Source organism: Quercus lobata, chromosome 3 (genome assembly GCF_001633185.2).
Source record: "Quercus lobata isolate SW786 chromosome 3, ValleyOak3.0 Primary Assembly, whole genome shotgun sequence".
NCBI lineage: Eukaryota > Viridiplantae > Streptophyta > Magnoliopsida > Fagales > Fagaceae > Quercus > Quercus lobata.
In genome coordinates this window covers 26,217,940-26,223,939 of record NC_044906.1, presented here as the reverse complement: position 1 = coordinate 26,223,939, position 6,000 = coordinate 26,217,940, and the positions used below count along the sequence as shown (strand labels likewise).

At 33.3% G+C, this 6,000-nt stretch overlaps 1 long non-coding RNA gene across 3 annotated transcripts; it reads left to right on the top strand.

Moving 5' to 3' along the window:
• Positions 1–15: 15 nt before the first annotated feature.
• LOC115979637 lies at positions 16–3,061 on the top strand. Of its 3 annotated transcripts, XR_004089130.1 has the most exons (5): positions 16–119; positions 657–763; positions 1,918–2,059; positions 2,180–2,324; positions 2,503–3,061. It is a non-coding gene; the product is annotated as an uncharacterized LOC115979637 (long non-coding RNA). The 3 variants fall into 3 exon arrangements; XR_004089129.1 differs by having other exon boundaries at positions 16–763; positions 1,926–2,059; XR_004089128.1 differs by having other exon boundaries at positions 16–763.
• The last annotated feature ends 2,939 nt before the right edge of the window (positions 3,062–6,000 follow it).

Here is a 6,000-nt window from a genome sequence, read left to right as displayed (position 1 = left end):
AAAGGGTTAATGCAGATGTTCTTATCAATGTGTCTCAATCCACACTATATCCTACTTGTTGCTAACTGAAAGGACAAAGCATTTGACTTTTGGATTTTATATGGTTGATGGTACATCAGGTTGGGACATAGCATATTTTTCTACACTAGACGCACCTACACCCATTGAACATGCTCTAATTAATGCCATATATGCTCTATAGTAGTCATATAGATAAAGTACATGCAATAAGTAATTTATGGTTAAGTCATTATTTTTACATCCTTCCCATGTTTATGAGGTTCAACACACTCAATGATACCATATGTTGATAAACTATATTTTCGTTCTCCTTTTCATTTGTTTATTGGGTTTTACAATTGAAATCCTTATTAAGAGCGGTCAACTTTCCATATTTCAAATATAGAACTAGATGATCAAATTTCTATTTGAACTTACCTCCATAAACCTAGGCAGCAAGAAAAGTTTGAGTGTTATAGTTAGTTTATTGTATTCTCTGTTTTGTCAATTAGCAGCTACACGAAAAAGAGGTAAATAGTTGATACAAATGAGACTGCATATTTTCTAATTGACTTTTGTAAAATCTAGAATGTGGCAATATTAACGTTGACGGTGTAGGTGTGCATATATACTAATACAAGTTTGGGCATGTACAGGAAGTCCTTGATATTGGTTTGCACGAAACATTTGCAACATGAAGATGCCAAGAATTGGAAGCTTATATCTATGGATACACTTCCAATACAAAATAAATACATTTAAGGTGCATAATCTGCTTAATTCACTTACTTTTACTGAAATATTTGCGTGACCAATCCCAAAGTGTTTATATATTATTTATTTGGGCCAAGGTGATTGTGGTATCTCTATGATAATATATATTTTGTTTCTCTTATTATGTGCAACATTGTTGTGCCCTTCCAAATAGAAATTAATCTAAATCTCCCATGTTGTGTAAACTTCATTAGGGTTTAATTAGATCTTAATCTAATCTTAATATACCATAGGTCCTCGTAGCTTTTCCATGTTTTGATCTCTTTATGTTATTAGAACTTGGCACTATAGTTGATATTCACACTTCCCCTCTTTGTTCAAAATTATTTGTGAACTAAATGCCTTTTTTTTATTAAAAAAAATTGTATTTGGTTCTTTGATTATTGGAATTTAGTTTTAAAAACATGGAGTTCTCTATAAAATTTGAGATTTCTCTTTTTTTGAATGCTTTTATGATATATGTGTTTTATTCTTTAGGTGAAGAACTATTTTCCAAATCTGAATTAATGGTTTTCTTATTATTATATAATGATGTAAAATTTGACATGTTTATCTATCAAGTTTCAGTTTGGGATATGGGTTTTTATCCTATTTGATTAGTTTAAGGAACATTAGGAAAGATTTGAGAAAGACCCAATTTGAATATGTGACTACAAAATTTTCAGTGATATGCAAAAATTATGGAGTTTAAAATGAGACAAAAATTGTAAAATTTGAAAAATGAGATATAGATTGGAGACAGTTCTCTTTTCTAGTGCTCAGTTCTGTCCCAAAATGAGTTGGGTAGAACAGGTTATTTGAATAAGTCATTTTACTGCCAACATAGGTGGTCATTTCTTAGGTTATCAGAAGCTTGGATGCATTGAGAAACTTACTCAATTTTAAGATATAAGAAAGCATTTTTAGGGTATGAACATAGGTTGTTTGATCTCTCTCTCTCTCTTTCTCTTATCATGAGTCAATAACATTTTTTAGATGACTTTTTCTTTTTCTTAGCCATTTAATATTATGTTGGCCTATTGGTTTACTTCTTTGACCAACATGATATACCATCTCCTGACCTTTCCACTTTAACATCTAGTCTGGGTTTGAATTTTGTATTTTGATTAAATGATATAATAATATGGCGTCTGATATGGCCAGAGTGGCAGGATGTTTTGCATAGAGTTCATTAGCCATGGAGACCATGATTCAATAGTCAAATATGAGCAGTTGGGTTAAGTGGGTTAATTCTGATCCACCTACAGCCATATTGCACCTGGAGGTGCCGTGTTGGGAACTTAAGGTAACCCTTCTTTCTAAGCTTTCCTTCAAGTGGAAAGTTGGTGGTCTTCTCAACAAGATAGTAAGAGCTTCTTTAATGAATGATCATGTGATGTTGCTTAGCTTGGTTACACTGTTACAGGAAGAAGAATAAAATTTGAAGTTGACTTGGAATAAATGCCCATATCATGATCATCATGTGGTTCTTTTGTGATTTGCTTGTTGTGAGCAGTCCTCTAATCAAGGGCAGGGTTAGGTGCAATGCAGCAGTTTGTTCTCATGATCATGTAATACTTTTATTTTTAATTTTTAAACAATAATTGCCCCAAAAAAATCTAGGATTTATCTTTGCTTATTTTTAATTATGTAATTGTTGAAGAAAAATGAATGGTGGGGACATAGTTGGATTTATATCAGATGATCAGCTTCCTTTGAAATTATTTATGGTTTAAATCTACTTGGCAGGTTTTGGCAGATTACTTTTGCTATGTCAAGATTGGTAGGTTCCTGTCATGGTTGAAGGATGTTGCAAATGAAAATCTAAGTGGCATGGTGCTTGTTTTATTTGTGAATCTAGAGATTGGTACAAGGTTCTTGCTGGTTGTTGGCACTGGCTTACTACCAGTTCTATTAGTCCTTCCATTAAGGAGGCCATTTAATATCTGGTGCAAAGAGGGTGCTGGTAATTTTGGTCTTGACAAGTAGCAGAGCTGTATCAAAAATAATTCTCAGGAAGGGTTGGACTCAAAGAACGTTCATTAGAAGCATCAGCAGCAGCAGGAAAAGTTTTTGCATCAAACAGGAGGATAGGAAGTTTTCTCTTGAGCAGCAGTGACACAAAGATGAAAGCTTGATTGCTTGTAGTTTTTATTTCCCCTGGTTTTGGTTGCAATTTTTAAAGATTATTTTACTTCTTTGATATGTTGACAGTAGATTTACTTCTTTGGTGTTTGGTTGGCTCTAAAGATATTTATAGTCTTTGTTGTATTGCATGTTTCTTTTAATAATAATTACTCCAAAGAAATCCAAGTTTTATCTTCTTATATTTGTGTTGCAGTTCTGATAATATGTCATGAATTGATGAGAAATGAATTCGAAGTAATGGCTCAACCCATGTTTACATAATTCTATTCGATTGTTGAGAATTCCCAAGTGTTTTGTAATGATAAGAGAGACTATGCAATGAGCTGAGTTGGGAGCTGGGATTTACAAGGAAACCAAAGAGCAAAACAAGGTAAGTGTTTGCACCAGGCCACCTGCTCCTTGGGCTAAGCTTAATTTTGCCTTAGTGGCAATATGTTGTGCAATAAAAAGCCCACAACCGGCCAAAATGGGCCCAAAAATAGCCTCACAAAATGGGCTCTGTTCTTTTCTTTCCTTCCCGAAAAAGAAGAGAGAGAGAGTAAATACAATTGGTGAACTAAAGAAGTAATACTATCTCAGGCCCAGCAAGCCTTTTGTATCTTATGGAAGATTCAGTTGAGTGTTATAATATTTATGATACACCTTATGGTGCTCTCTAACTCATGAATATGTTTCTTTAGCATTGTGATCTTCTCCTCTATTTCCTTTTCTCTTTTTTGGTCTTTATACAATACCTCGTAGTTTATGGATGTCCTTGCTATGCTTCCGCATAAGTGAAATCTCCATTGGCAGGGAGTTCAGAATTAAGATCAACTAGTGTTGTGATATCACCGTTTAGCACATCAAGACATAATTCCAGATTGTTGGATGCAAGGGTATCAATAACTTGTATAACATCATAGCAAACCAATTGTCAACTCTAACATTGACATATTTTGTATAAACAAGTACAAACCTTGTATTATTGTAATAACTTCAGGGGCATCTTAAGCCTTATTGAATCATTAACTGGTAAACAATGATGAGGTGAATTGTTCAATAACAAAATAAATGTACCCACATATGCAACAATTTCAATAGATTAAGTATACATAATTGAGATATGTAATTGAGGTTAGTATTAGGACCATTGAGACTGAAAATCCCTAACTTATGATAACATTGAATCAACAGCTGCACATTCACACCTCATCTCCACTAAATGCTTTCTGCACTATGTATTTGACTTGTATTGCTTTCAAATCTAAGTTGGTGAGATTGGATATTCAGTACTGTTGGCATCTCTTCTGTGGTCTCTATTGAAACTGTTAGAGCATAATTTGTTACTGTCATGAAATATCAGAATTCATAAGTATCCATATTTTCTGTTTTTAGTCCCTAGGTAAAGCTGTAAATTAGTTGAAGCACATCACATCCTTCTTGTATCTGCCTCTACCCATAGTTTTGTATCCCCAGAAAGATAAATTAAGAAAATAAATATGGACACCATCTGAAGCTTTCTACTCGTCCATAATGATTCATATTTGATCTTTCCTTTACTCATTTAGTTTTTGACAATTTCAATCTATTATTTTGAGATGAACTATAAAGTGGATGACTAATGGAAATTGTGAAACACCAATAGTTACGAGAGAAAAACATACTAAAGTGATGTATCTAACTTTAATAAGCAAAATGTAAAGAGTTTTGATTTTTATCCAATAAGCTTTCATTTTACCATTAGTGAAATTAAAGTTTTGTAATTCATCCATAAAAAAAGAGCAAAGGATATGTTGCGGCTTTCTCACCGTTTATTACATTCCCTATACAGCTTCTTGAATTATTGGTTGGCCAGTGTGTACAATGTTAAAGGCTGCCCCAGGGGCTGTTTCTTATTTTGCTATATTATGGGTAATCTGGAAAGAGAGAGATCATTTCATTGTCCCCTAAATCCATTACTGCTTACTTGTACGATTTTATTGTAAATGTCTAATTTTGTATACAAAGATGTTGCCACTTTTTAGCAACTTAAATGTCATTAATTTTAGGATGACAATGACACATGGAAAAGATGAACCCATGGTTCCTCTGAATTTTTGACAAGCTGATGTAAGAAAGAAAAAAATAAAAATTAGACAAATTGATTGATATGCAACACCAGAGAGGATTTGGACACAAACCATGTCACATTGTATTAGTTATGGTCTTCATTTTTCATTTTTTTCTAAACTTGATATACATACTGTTGGCTCAATTCATTATAGTTTAACCCAGAAACTAATCTGTAATTTGATATTAGAGTGAAAATGTTTATAACTATAAGATCTTAGATTTTGAGACGTTGATAGATTTAAATATATAATCCCATGTCAAGATAAAGTTCAGACTGAACAGCAATAGTAGCCAAGGTGTCAAAGAAAATGATGAAAGCATTGTTGCTTTTCCTAGGACTCAAATGAGAGGTGGTTAACATTAAGAAATAGAAATGTTCACCAATTCGTCCATGACCAAAACACTGTATTTTTTACAACCTTGACATCACTATCGTCCCCCAACATATCTTTACCCTCCTGCCCTATCAACACTGCCACCACTACCTGTTAACAGTATCTTGATGTAGAAAAAAAATGTGCACATCAGCACTCGATTTTATCAGATTTATTCTAATGCATCTCAAAATATATTGGATCTATGTAGTACCTTTGTTTCAAAATCTCTATTTCCCCCCTTTCCCTGAGATTATATATGCTTAAGAAGATTAGATAACTAGAATACCCGTGGCTTTCAAATGTCAACATGACAAATCATAATCTGTCAAGGAATGTGCCCATTGTTCACGAGTAAAACATTTTTAGGCTTGAAATCCCTATGAAATACCCTTGCAAGGAAAACGGTTCTAGATTCAGTAAAAGCATGAAGAAGTAAGTCTGTATTATTGCACTTTTTACATTACAGATGCTTGTGCAGCCAAACATTGAAATTGAATCTAAAATATGCTGGAAAATTTTAAGTAGCAGAAATTGCGGTATTTAGAATATTTTGGCTATTTGAGGTATGATTATGCAGGTACAAGGACCACTCTTCCAAAAGTGTGATAGAAAAGTTCACATAACGATCAGT